This window comes from Danio aesculapii, chromosome 19 (assembly GCF_903798145.1).
Source record: "Danio aesculapii chromosome 19, fDanAes4.1, whole genome shotgun sequence".
Taxonomy (NCBI): Eukaryota; Metazoa; Chordata; class Actinopteri; order Cypriniformes; family Danionidae; genus Danio; species Danio aesculapii.
Window position 1 is genome coordinate 24,060,239 of NC_079453.1, and position 13,929 is coordinate 24,074,167.

Here is a 13,929-nt window from a genome sequence, read left to right on the forward strand (position 1 = left end):
AAGAAAAGAGAAGCCCGCTCGACAAGAAAAGGCAAACGGAACATAGTTAGCAAAAAGTACAAATGTAAAATAAATAAATAATTAAATAAATAAGCAAAAAGACAAAGCAAATCATATGGATATGTGTAGAGCAACTCTGGACACAGATAAGAGCTGTCAAAATCAGACTACTATTATTATACCACCATACGCTCGGTTTCAATTTTGGGTGTAATTAGCTAAAGTAACTAGTTACTGTAATTAGATTACTTTTCAGCAAGGGATTACTTCTCATCTTTATGTCATTTAATTAGCTTTACATATGATGTAGTTGCTATAAATACTGTAAATAAATTCAACAGATCTGAATTAATCAATTCAAAAAAGCAGAGTAACCAAATACAAATATATTTTGCAGAGCAGTTCTTGTTTTCAACCAAAGAAGGTTACATTTATCAAGACCACTGTACATGTTGAGAAAAAAATCAATTGAATCAGAAATTAATGACAGTACATGGTGTGTACGAAAAATGGTGTCATTATTTTTTGATATATTGTTGCCTTTTTGTTTTGATATATATATATATAGCATTTATTATTATATAAGTGTTACATTTTTAATAAAGATAAAAGGTCACGCAAGACTCAAATGTAATAGTCGTTTCTATTGTCTGTGCATAGATTTAAAGGGATTTTAAATAGTATTGAGTAAAGTATTAAAATTACTTATTGAGTAGTTGGGTTATTTTTCAGCAGAGTTGGAAAATAATGCGTTACTAGTAATGTGTTACTGTAACGGCATTACTTCTGACAGTAACCAATACTGTAACTAATTACTTTTTAAATACATTAACTCAGTTACTGTTAAAATATGATGCGTTTGTCTGTTACTTGATAAATTAATTAAATTTGGCTGCAGTCTAGCCTACATCTTTTAAAGCAGCAACGCATTGTGGGATTGGTGAATGCCTACCAGCCACTGTAAGGCTGTGAGGTGCGCGCAGTCAGCGTAGGTCTGCGACGCGGCATCAGGCGAAATATAAATTAGCCAAGAAGACGCATGGCGTATAAAAGTCAAGCAAAATCAGAGAGACCGGGTGCATGTGAGAGAGGCCAAGTGTGCCCGCGAGAGAGGCCGAATGCGGGCGAGGTATGTCGAGTGTGCACGCGCAAGAGACCGAGATACTATTAACTTTACTATTATCAATTACTATTTCTATTACTACTACGTTTGTTGTTTCAAATAAATAAGCACACATTTGTTATCTGTATAATATAGTTTATTAGTTTAGTAGACAAAGTGATATATTTCTGTTACATTTCAGAACACGTTTTGGTGCTGAGTTTCACCAAATTGATTTTGAATGATAATTCAGATTGCTTTCAATTATTTATTTCATAAAGGTTTTGTGTTTGTTGTATATTGTCGCTAGTTTTGGGGTTTAAGCGTTAACGTTTAAGGGTTAAATACAAACTTTTATAAGGCTGAAGTAACTTTAGTTTTTGCTTTTTTGTTTCTCAATATATTATTCAGCTGGTTTAAAACCTTGTGATATTTTCATTTTTGTGCTGCTGGTGTCATTAATATGCATGATATAGCTTCGTTTTTACCTGTTATAGTGTTCAGATGGCAGAGATATGCCATGTTGTGTTGCCAACCGTAATTCAAACAAGTATAAGAGGAAGAATTGTTTGGAGACATGGGTCATCAGTGTTGCGTTCATAAATGTGCTGCAACAAAGGTTTTGTTTTCATTTCCCTGCTATGAGAGCACAAACCCAGATGTGTGGATTACAGTGGTCTGCTAACATGCAATAAAAATATGTTTGTAAGGAACATTTTTTACCCGAGAGCTTTTTGCATCTGAAAATGGTGAAATCCGGATTTGCCGCTCATCTACTTTTAAAAAAGACGCAGTTTCAGTTCGCGTTGATTGTCCTGTCTCTACAGATTTGGTAAGTGTGTGATCAATGTTCTTTGTTTGTTTATTCAGATGGCAAAGTTAGTTAGTATCATTAGCAGTACTCTTTCAGTTTTTAAAGACATACCTTAGTCAAAATGATTTAGTTACTAAATTTACAGTACGTTAATATCAATATTATGGACTGAAAGATCCACTGTTAACGCTGCTCTATGAATGTAAACACCTTAATCAAACTATTACTATCGTGTAAGATTTTCGCCGCATTTTGTGACAGGATAGTTTATACACACAGCTGTCTGACACTATTCTCTTTACCTACCAAGTGCATCTAAGTTATTGAGGAATACGGAGGGGTTTTTTTCCTCTCATGTGGCATGCGATATCAAAAATTCCATTAAAACTACACTCTTTCAGCAGTTCCTCGCATCCAATATCTTGTTTGTAACAGGGGCATGCATGAAATGTTCCTGATTGAAAGTGAAAGTGCCAAACTGCAGTTAAAGTCGATAAATTAAGAATGAAACACCCGAAATTACATGAAACTCTAGCGGGAATGTGGATAGCGTGGTGACGCAATGACGTTAATCGAATTATGTGCTAAAACATGTGAAACAGGATCATGAAAGGAACATTCAAAAAGTATCTCATGTAAACACTTGTATCATATTATTGTCTTATTCACATTAAGGCAAATAATTTGATTACTGATGTCCATGTAAACGTAGTCACTGTCTATCTCCCCTGCATCTGTATTTGTTTTGCCTTGTGAAAATCAGCGCGTACACATACTTAAACACCCCTTTTTCTGCAAACCCTTCCCTTTTTTACCACTCAACACTCCCACCTAAACAAAGCTGGACTCATCCACTTTCCTGACTTTTTTCAAACTAGAGGTATGAAAACACCCTGCTGAGACAGGAGGGTTTCATGGCCCTTTATAGTCCGATTGAACAAAAAAAAGTCTCTAACATCTTGCATGATCTGAGGGTGAGTAAATTAAAGCAAAATTTAACTTCTGTGTGAACTCTCCCTTTCACATTCACGCCACAAAAACACGTAATCTTTTAATGGTCCCTTATATAAGCCACCATCTTGCGTTTAAAAACTGCTGGATGGAATTCAACAAAAAGGAGGGGAAGTTTCAAAAGTGGCACTATTTTTAACTAGACACGTCCTCTTAAAAGCACAATCCTAATAAATGCACAAAAACTTCACAAGAAGCAAAGCAAAGCGATGACTACATCTATCTAAATGTGTATAGCTGTATATCCATAATAAAATTAATGTGAAAGGGCTTAAACTAGCTGGCAAACAAGCCCTAAAGACCCGACCGACCAAATGAGCGCTGTTGAGTTTTAACACCGTCTTCCAGCTTCCAACTTTTACAAATGCACCTCGAGACCTCTACATTCTGTTCCATTCTGCTGCACTCAGTCCAAATGTTTTCCAACAGAAGAACTATGTGAACGCTCATTAAAGAAACATGTCTGCTCGCTGTCTGCTGAACATGACCCTGAGTCTGCAAAATTATACAAGGCTCAGAGTTCAGACAATCAGCCAGTCGATTCAGAAAACATTTAGGTTTTCACATCGCTAGCTCTGATCAGAAGATAAGCTACTCATCTATGGATGAGGCTTGGCACAGACTTCGTGTTTAACTCAAGGGTGAGGATGTCCAATTTAAACAACAGCAGAGTTGTTCATTTATAGCGATAAGGATGTGTAGGAAGTTTGGAAGGCGTGTGAGTGAAGTTTTCTTTTTGTCCCCAGGACAGAGTTTGTTCGCCGTCTGACTGACAGCTCCGATATCAGCCAGCATGCACAAGCCAAGACGCTCCCTCGCTCCTCTCCTTCTTCTCGAGGACAGTTCCTCCTTGTGTCAGCATTCTATGCGACGAATATCTCTCTCTGGAGATCGGCCAGAACGCTGCTGCGTGCTGTGATGAACTGAAAATGGAAGATAGGGCCTCGGCGCAACAACTGCAGCAGATATAAAGTAATACAAAGGACTGATCTGCATCTTTTCTGCACTCACTTACAGTTCCAAGCGGCACTTTCTAAAACTTTCAAAACTTTGTTAAGAAGTTGACACCCTCCAGGAATCTCTTCACAGAAACCCCAGGTGTGTCACTTTGCAGAGCACAAATCCTTCATATGGGTATATCTGACCATAGATCTGTTCTACAGGCCGCGTCTTGTTCCTGGAAACTAGGCCAAGAAAGCACATCTGAAGCTGAGGCCATCCAGGAGATGCATAAATGCTTTTTGGTCATGACTGAATGATAAACAAAAGCTACTATGAGACAGGAATCTTGTGGCTCAGCTTTGACACAATACACTGACTAATCCTTGCATTCGCCGTCAATGGCTGCCCATACATTTCTATTATGACACAGCCACATGGCAGAGCTCTCCTTTGAGACGAGAAACGCCATAGGGCATGTTGCTCTTCTGACATTGATTAACGATCTAACAACTTCCCACCGTGCCAGATAAAGGCAGTTTGGCTGAGGGGAAAACACACACACACACACACACACACACACACAAACACACATATACATACAGTGAAGGTGAAACCTCCACCCACAGACTAACTTCGTTTCACTTACAGCCACAGTGTGGAGACCCAACACACAATGTGTGAAAACATTGCCATTTCAGCTAAAGCTTGATTTATACTTTCGCCTGGCGCCATGTCGCGGACCTCCGCTGACTGCATATATTTGATGCATCCGTGTTGTGATATTCTTTAAAACGACAGGGGACGGTCAAAAGAAACCCACCGAAAAGTTAGACGGATAAACAGAGAAGTACAAAGTTTCCGGAACTACGTCATATCAATATTATAGAAGATTTTAAACTAATTATTTTTATTATTATTTTTTTTTTTTTATTATTATTATTTTATTATTTTATATATATTATTTTTTTATGATTATAAGGATTTTTAAAACCATTTAATATTGTTTTTAATCAAACTTCGATGCATCGCTTGCTTTTGTTCAAATCTCGGACAGTTCCATCTATTAAAGTTTATAAACTATTACTGACAACAGAACTTGGGTTTGCTCTACATATATATTTTTATTATGACAAGAATAAAAGCAAAAAAAGTACTTTTTTTTTTATTTAGCCTGCTCCACAATTGACACTGGCTAATTTCTGTCCTGTTCTTATGCTAAAAAGGCAATAATGCTCCAACATTCATGACCATTATCTCTAATAAAGCCTAGAAAATCAGGGCATCAGTTTACTGTAAACCGATAGGTTCAAATATTCATTATTCAAAGAAATAATTTGTTCCTTGATTATAGTTTTGTAACTATGAAGTTGTTTAAATTCAAAATCGTAATATTTACATCAGTGTTAAACCTATGACTGGTGGAAAAGCATATTTCTGTAATTGTGTACCTGGGTCTGTATACACTTTTCCCATGTCCTCTTTTGGTTTCAACAAACTTTTTCCTCAGGTTTTTTTGAAACTTCTTAACAAAAACGTTCCTCCTTTCCAACGGCTGTTGGAATTTATAGCCAAGAATTATTGGTCATCTGGTTTGCCCTATGGTCACGCATGGACGGATCATAAAGATATCTGTACAGTCGTACCTCTTTCATACAAAATCTCTTCAAAATGTTTCATATTCAACTCAAATCAAACACGGCACCGCATGAAGTGTTTGCAAGAGTCTCAAAAAAATCATTCGCTCCGTCAGCCGAAATCATGTCGCACGCACTCAAATCGAACCTCCGCAAACACAGGGATGACGTCACATTCGCTGTGCACACTCAAGCAAACTAGCAGACGCGTCGAGTATAAACCTGGCTTAAGTGTGTAACAAACAGTGTTGCACGATACTGGAATTTGGTAAACTGTAAAAAATGATAGGATCAATTAGTCATGACAACATATGTTTTCAATTCATTATAACTTATTAAACTAAGTTAATCATGTTCTAACATAATTTTATAAGTTACGTTAAGTCAGTTTAACATAATATAAGTTCAATGGACTCAATGGTTAATTTGAATCAACTTAAAAATTAAAGACAACCAGGATTATTTTTACAGTGTACCAATCGATACTGAAATTTTAAAAACTTCCATTTCCCACTAACATTTGAGCACTATTGAGCACGTTCTTAAACACTGCTGATTTGCCATTGGGTTTAGTTTAGTTTATTTATTAATAAAGTGCAATAAAACAACAGTTGTTGACCAATGTGCTGTACAATCCTAAAAGCAAATTATAAAAATAGACAGCAACAGATAAAACAACATAGAATACATCCAACATAACATATACTTATATAATAGACATTATTGATTATTAAAACTGATATTCAGCAAAATAGAGGGTATGTTTCATACTTTTCAATATAATTGAAGAGGCAGTTATGTTATAGGCTCCGTTTTGTTATAAATATGCATATAGTGAATATGACAGTCATATAAATATGTAGCTACACGATGCCTCAACATTTTTAGTGTCTGTTCAGCAGTTAATATCAAAATGAAAATAGGCAGTTCCTTATATCATGTTTTTGTTTTATTGTTAAGATAGTGAAACAACGTATCCATGGTGATGTGAATGACATAATAAAGTAGCCTACACTGTTACCTTTTGATATACACGATGTTGTTTTCTATATCAAACTTGCGAAGAGTGAAAGAGTGAACTTTGTGCACTTAAAATTGAGAAAAAACGCCAATCAGGTAGAGTGAATGCAGCCACACCTCCGTTTTCAGTTGTCTCCGTTTTCCCCCGTCCACACTAAACGGCCTCTTCAGCGTTTCCAAAATGCTCCGAGTAGAAAAACTCCGGCATAGTGTGGATGGAAGGCGTAACTATAGCAAAAGTTATGCGTTTTAAAACTAAAATGTATTAGTGTAAATGGGGCCTTAGACATAAGCATTGAAGGTCACAAACTGGATTGTAATTCTCGCAGTTACTGAGAGTCAAACCTTAGCAGTTGCTTGACATGAGAGAATTTATTGAGGTTAAACACAGGTCAAGTGGCGGTTTTCTGGATGCACTCTAGGGTGGTTTTGGAAATCTCAAGCAGGCCAGGAAGAAAGGAGTTGCATTACGCTATCCATGAAATAACTATAGTCTGAATGAGGAGCTTGATTGAACAGTAGTCAAGAAAATCAAGATTTGCAGATCATAAAGCATCGCAAATGGCCAGTTACCGTAAGGTTTTGAGCAAGTCTAAGATGACTCCTCCTATTTTTAGGGAACTATGAGAGATGACTGTATGACCTTCGTGTGAGATGTATTGAGGGAACAAGGCTCAGGCTTGTTGAGATTACAGTCAGCGTGTGAGTCGACATCATTGAGCGAGTCAACATCAGTTAGTGGTCGACATCCAGTGATATGTCAGAAAGGCATTCCGAGATTCACAACAAGATTATAGGCATCGAGACTGATAGGAAGAAATGAGACATGAGACAAGCAGCATTCTGTAAGAGAAGCAATGAATGCATTACAGTTTTGAGTACAAGTTGAAAAACATATGGGGCCAAGAACCAAACCCTGATGTATCACATCATAAAAAATGCAGGTTAAACCAAAGATTCCAATACTAACTGAGAAAAATCTGACATTCACTTAAGGACCACACCAAAACACCTGCACAATACGCACCACAGTCTAAAAATCACACATTGCTAGGGCTGGGCCGATAAACGATATTATATCGAATCGCAAAAAAATTTATGTCAATAACAATAGCTATGTTTCCATCCAAAAATGCGAATGAAGTTTATGCGCAAAACCGGATTGTTGCATTAAAGACATGCAAATAAAGCAGCGTTTCCATCCAACAAGTCAAAGCGAACAAAATCATCACTTCCTGATTATTTGGCGCCAAATATCAACAGTAAAAACAGAATTTGCTGTAGTAGTAGAAGCTGCGTAAATAATTTTTTCATTTAATAAATGACTTTTCTGATATGCAGTGAACGTGCGGTGGCGTTTGAAGGCGTGAGACGCGGAGCACAGACGCTCTTGATTCTGGAGGTCATTAATAATATAATTACACTAATACTGAAATGGTTAAGGCGTTTTAGAATGACCAAAATAACATTTCAGATGTTTTACAATGTGCTCAGCCTGCTGGTTTGTCCATTCGCACACATTTTGATCATCACACGATCTCTCATAACAAAATCACTTGACTTTTTTAATGTGCATTCTGAAATTTGTGCGGTAAAAGTGTTTCCATCGCAGTTTATGCGCATCTTTTCTTATCGAATAAAAAGTTGTCAGTTATGCGCCTGTTTTTAATGCGCACTTTCAAAATTTATGCGCATCTTGGCGTTTCCATTTTTATGCGCATATCCAAGATGCTTATAAAAATAGGTGAATGGAAACATAGCTAATGATAATCTAAAAGTGTGTTGACAAGAAATGTACAGAATTTTCTTCCACCAAAAATTTATCAGCCGAAAATATGTTATGCCATTTAATCGACCCTCAAATTTTGATGGCTTCAGTCATTGTTGGGTACTCTTTTAAATCCTGAAGCATTAACTTATATCAAAATATATGTCGTTATCATTTCAATATGGAAAATAATTATCGAAATTACATTTTTGCCATAACGCAGAGTCCTACACATTGCACAAGATTTCCAACACCCTCACCTAAAACCAATTATTGCTCTCATCACAGCTTTGTTATTACATTAGCTACGTTTCCATCCACCTATTTCTATGTGCATTTTGGATATGTGCTTTGCATCTCACGTCTCATACATCATCATGCGTTCATTACTTGTCTGCACACTTCTTCTGAGGCGCAAGTCATTTAATAAATAAGGAAAAGATTGACGCAGCTTCTCATCCGCAGTAAATTACTTTCGATATTTAGTGGCAGTTAATCAGGAAGTGACGATTATGTTCTCTTTGACTACTTGGATGGAAACACTGCTTTATTCACATGTCTTATATGTGACATTCCAGTTTTGCCGATATATTTAATTTGGATTTTTGGATGGAAACATAGCTTATGAGCACTTCACGAGCAACCTACCTTACTACACACAACATTATCTAAGGGAGGGTGAGGAGTTAGCTTATGTGTTTTATCATGGTAAACCATGATTCCAACCCCTTCAGAACAAATAAGATCCTCCCATCCATTACTTCAAGGCCAGAGTTCTTCTGCCAAGTCACTTCACTGTCATTACTCAGAAAGGTACTTCACAGAATTCACTTATTTGCCTATAAATGATGATTCAGTTTCACTATGTCCCCCTATATGACCCAAGCTGACAAAGAATCACTAACCCTAATTCCTGACCCTAATCTTAATCTTAGATTTATCTCCAGCCACCCTTAGGATAACCTCCTTGCTCACAGTCCCAACACTTTATGTAACCAGCTGTCTTATGTAACCATGCGTACTCCAGAATTATACAATGACTTCCAGTTGAGTTAACTTTTTAAAAAGCAGATTTCAGAATACAAACTACTCAGGTTTTATACATCTCATATAACCCAAATTGTCTTCTGCACCAAATCAAGCATTGACACTCTGTCTCATTTATATGGGGGCACCAACAATTCTTGCCTAGGATGACCCCAGTCTATTTGGCACCAAGTGAACATGCAGCTAATGAATATCTTGCTTGTATAATAAATGCTTATTACTTTGCTTTCAATCCCTCTGGGGGCTTTAAGAAAACTAGGGTGCATCAAACCACCCTAATCTGCATCAGATTCAAGAGTCTTTAAGCGAGTGGTATCCGCATCAAAAAGAGCATAGACTAGTATAAGCACTCTTGCTGTTCAGACATTATTTGGCATTGTTCCTGCTTTTGGCGTAGGAGTGCCCACGTAATAACCCAGCAAGAATATTTGATGAATCTTTTATCTTACGTAAGGTCCCAAAACCCATCATCATCTCCCTATCTCCTCTCCCATGAAGGATTTCCTTCTCACTTCCCCTTGATTTTGTTGTTCTTTATTATAAGGAGCTGTGAATCAGTCCGGATGTGCCAAGCTCAGATTTCATCCTCTCAGGCATATTCTGCCACCTAAACAGTGCTCGAACACACACTGATAGACATACACAAACCTGCAGATAGCCAGCAGAACCTATTTATAGAACATCCACCTACTCTCGGACTATCAATTTTAACATTCATCTTTTTTTTGCCACTTGTCCACCCTGAACTGGAAAGACACTCATGCACACCTGTTGTCTTCAGTGACCATTTATTCATTACAATCCCGCCATGCACCCTGTGTGACACAAGCCTTTTGCCTTCTCCATTAGATGAGTCACAGCTCAATTAAACCTCCCCTGGCAGACACAGACACAGACACTTTAAGCAGGCTGAGTGCTCAGGGGGGTGGCATTGGGTGTAGCAGACATCTCTTCCAGACTTTTGACTATTGTCATAAAGTCGGGCCCACTTCGTAGGTAATTCTGGCAAAGAACCACCCTATTCAGGCATGATGTGACAAAGAGCAGTAAATTCAAATTGAAGTGTCTGTCCTAATCAGTTATACAGTGCATCCGGAAACTATTCATAGCGCTTCACATTTTCCACATTTTTTATGTTACAGCCTTATTCCAAAATAAATTAAATTCATTTATTTCCTCAACATTCTACATGCAATACCTCATAATGACAATGTGAAAAAAGAGTTTTTTCAAATTATTGCAAATTTATTAAAAATAAAAAACCTGAAAAATCACATGTGCATAAGTATTCACAGCCTTTGCTCAAATACTTTGTTGATGTACCCTTGTCTTCAATTACAGCCTCAAGTCTTTTTGAATATGATGCCACAAGCTTGGCACACCTGTTTTTGAGAATTTTTGCCCATTCCTCTTTGCAGTACCTCTCAAGCTCTATCAGGTTGAAGAGGAAGTGACGGTGTCCAGCCATTTTCAGATCTGTCCAGAGATGTTTGATAGGATTTAGGTTTGGACTCTGGCTGGGCCACTCAAGGACATTCACCGAGTTGTTGTGAAGCCACTCCATTGATATTTTGGCGGTGTGCTTTGGGTTATTGTCCTGCTGGAAGATAAACCATCGCCCCAGTCTGAGGTCAAGAGCACTCTGAAGCAGGTTTTCATTCAGAATGTCTCTGTACATTGCTGCATTCATCTTTCCCTCTATCCTGATTAGTCTTCCAGTTCCTGCTGCTGAAAAACACCCCCACAGCATGATTCTGCCACCACCATGCTTCACTCTAGGGATGGTATTAGCCTGGTGATGAGAGGTGCCTGGTTTTCTCCAAACGTAATGCCTGGCATTCACTTCAAAGAGTTAAATTTTAGTCTCATCAGACCAGAGAATTTAGTTTCTTATGGTCTGAGCGTCCTTCAAATGCCTTTTGGCTATTTCCATCTGGCCACTCTGCCCTACCGGCCTGATTGGTGTATTGCTGCACAGATGGTTGTCCTTCTGTTAGGTTCTCCTCTTTCCACAGAAGAACGCTGGAGCTCAGACAGAGTGGCCAGCTCTAGTAACATTCCTGGTAGTTCCAAACATCTTCCGCCTACGGATGATGGAGGCCACTGTGCTCATTGGAACTTTCAGAGCAGCAGAAATATTTCTGTAACCTTCCCAAGCCTGGTGCCTCGGGACAATCCTGTCTCGGAGGTCTACAGATAATTCCTTTGTCTTCATGCTTGGTTTGTGCTTTGACATGCACTGTCAACCCTGGGACCTTATATAGACAGGTGTATGCCTTTTCAAATCATGTCCAATCAACTGAATTTACCACAGGTGAACTCCAATTAAGCTGCTCAAATATCTCAAGAATGATCAATGGAAACAGAATCTACCTGAGCTCAATTTAGAGCTTCACGGCAAAGGCTGTGAATACTTATGTACATGTGATTTTTCAGGTTTTTTATATTTAATAAATTTGCAACAATTTCAAAAAAGTATTTTTTCACATTGTCATTATGGGGTATTGTGTGTAGAATTTTGAGGAAATAAATTAATCCATTTTGAAATAAGGCTGTAACATAAAAAAATTTGGAAAAAGTGAAGCACTATGAATGCTTTACGGATGCACGGTATTTTCCAATTCTACAGTGTTGTGCTAGCTGTATTGCATGTATTGTACTGTACTTTTCTTTGGAAACTTTACCTGGTAAAAAAAACTACTTCTGAGCCCATGCATTAACATTTCCAACCACAATGTAGCTTGAGATTGTCTGGCCCTTTTAATTAATTTTGTTTATTCAACACAATCAATCAGATTGTTCCACGTCCATGAGACGTATAGTGAAGCATGATGAAGCATGGAAAAAACCAACAGACCTAGAACTGCCGCGTCTGTGTGTTCACGGTCTACATTTGCAGTTTGCATTTGGAATTTGTGCATCATTGCATTGTGCCGTGGTCTCATTATTGGATGTGTGTGTGTGTGTGTGTGTGTGTGTGTGTGTGTGTGTGTGCGCACAGGGGTTCAGGGCTGAATGGTGCCAGTCTGAGAGTGTCTCTGTGGTGCCCGCCTTGTCTGCCAGCCTCAAGATTGATTTATCAGGACAACGAGAAACAAGGCAGTACACCACCACCCCCCCCCCCCCCCCCCTTTATGCCATCTTTCTGTCTCTCTTAAAAAAAAAAAAACATACACACAAAGTCCCCAAAACACCCCCACCCCCGTCACAATTACATTTTCCCCTCAGTGCTTTGCTGACAGAGCTAGACATCGTCTCACACACTCAGATTCAGGGTGGGGGCCACTGGGGGGGAATCATAACACTTGATGGTAGAGGAGCAAGTCGGAGGTAAACAGCATCATTTTCCATTTGATTTCATTTACGACACAATAAAATATGGAAATAAAAAACGTGGGAGGATGTGACTCCCCCTCCCTGCGCAAAAAACTTCCGTCTCTCACCCGCATCATTATCCGTCTGCGTCGTATTCAATCGGCTGGCGAGACGGAGAGCTCACGGGGGAAAGAAAAGCCAGCAGAGCATTTTTAATCTCTGCCGTGTTCCAGACAAGAGAAAAAAATAGGAATGAAAAAGCAGAAGAGAGAAAAAGTGTTGCAGTGTGGGTTGAGTTATGATGGGGGATTTTTCCTTTACAAAAAAATGGTACTACAATTACGGTATTTGTAACTAACCGTATGGTATTTTGATACATATTAAGGTATAGCACAATTTGATGAATATTTATGTACTTTTAGCTGAAGTGCTCTTTGAATCAAATCCAAAATCTAATGACAGCCTTGTCAACGACTAATAAACACTTTCTGTTTTCACTGTTTTTCAGTTTTGAGTAAATATTACTTCAAATAAGTGTTGCTTTTATTTCATGTGTATTATATCAGATTATCCACATTTGCAGTGTCCAAAATAAACACTCTCCACATGCCAAATGCAAGTACAAAATTGGCTTCAGTGAATAAATCATTTGGCCAGTTGGGGAAGAGAAAGAATTTGTGATTTAAGTTAAACTGAAGAAGCACCCAGTAACGTAATGAGAGATTCAAGGCAAGCAAACAGTTTATCGAATAATCATATGTAGTGAAATAAAAATGAGCATCAATTTATAGCATATGAAACATGAAAGGAAAAATACCAAAGTAATCTCAAAAACATGAATAATAAATTATATATAAAAAACTAAATCAAAAAATAACTAATTAAAATACCTCAGGCCTAATTTTACAAGTGGCTGTTTTAGTAAATGGCCATTTTTTTCCATCCATGCGTTTCTAGTAATTTTCTAGTTAAAAGGAACCTGATACATTTGTTCACCGACAACCATGTCCTCTAGTGTGACACTATATGCTAATTTTAAATCAGAAATTTCACTAAAAAGTTTAATTAGTTAAGAGACCCCAATCAAGATCATGTGACTGAAGCCCACTGTTAAGTTAATACCTGTTAAGATTTTGTCCCAGAATTCTTTAAATATTTAACTTTTTTTGGAAAATTGTAGTGTTATTGCCCTTTGGTGCGACAACCATTTATTAAAAATGTCCAATAATTATTCATAATTATTCATTATGTAATATACAATAATCAGTGGTAGAAA

At 37.7% G+C, this 13,929-nt stretch overlaps 1 protein-coding gene across 1 annotated transcript in view; it reads right to left on the minus strand.

Annotated features, from left to right (window-relative positions):
- Positions 1–13,929, minus strand: part of ldlrad4a (low density lipoprotein receptor class A domain containing 4a) — a 156,149-nt gene that overhangs the window by 100,564 nt on the left and 41,656 nt on the right. The gene's annotated exons all lie outside the window — the stretch shown is intronic.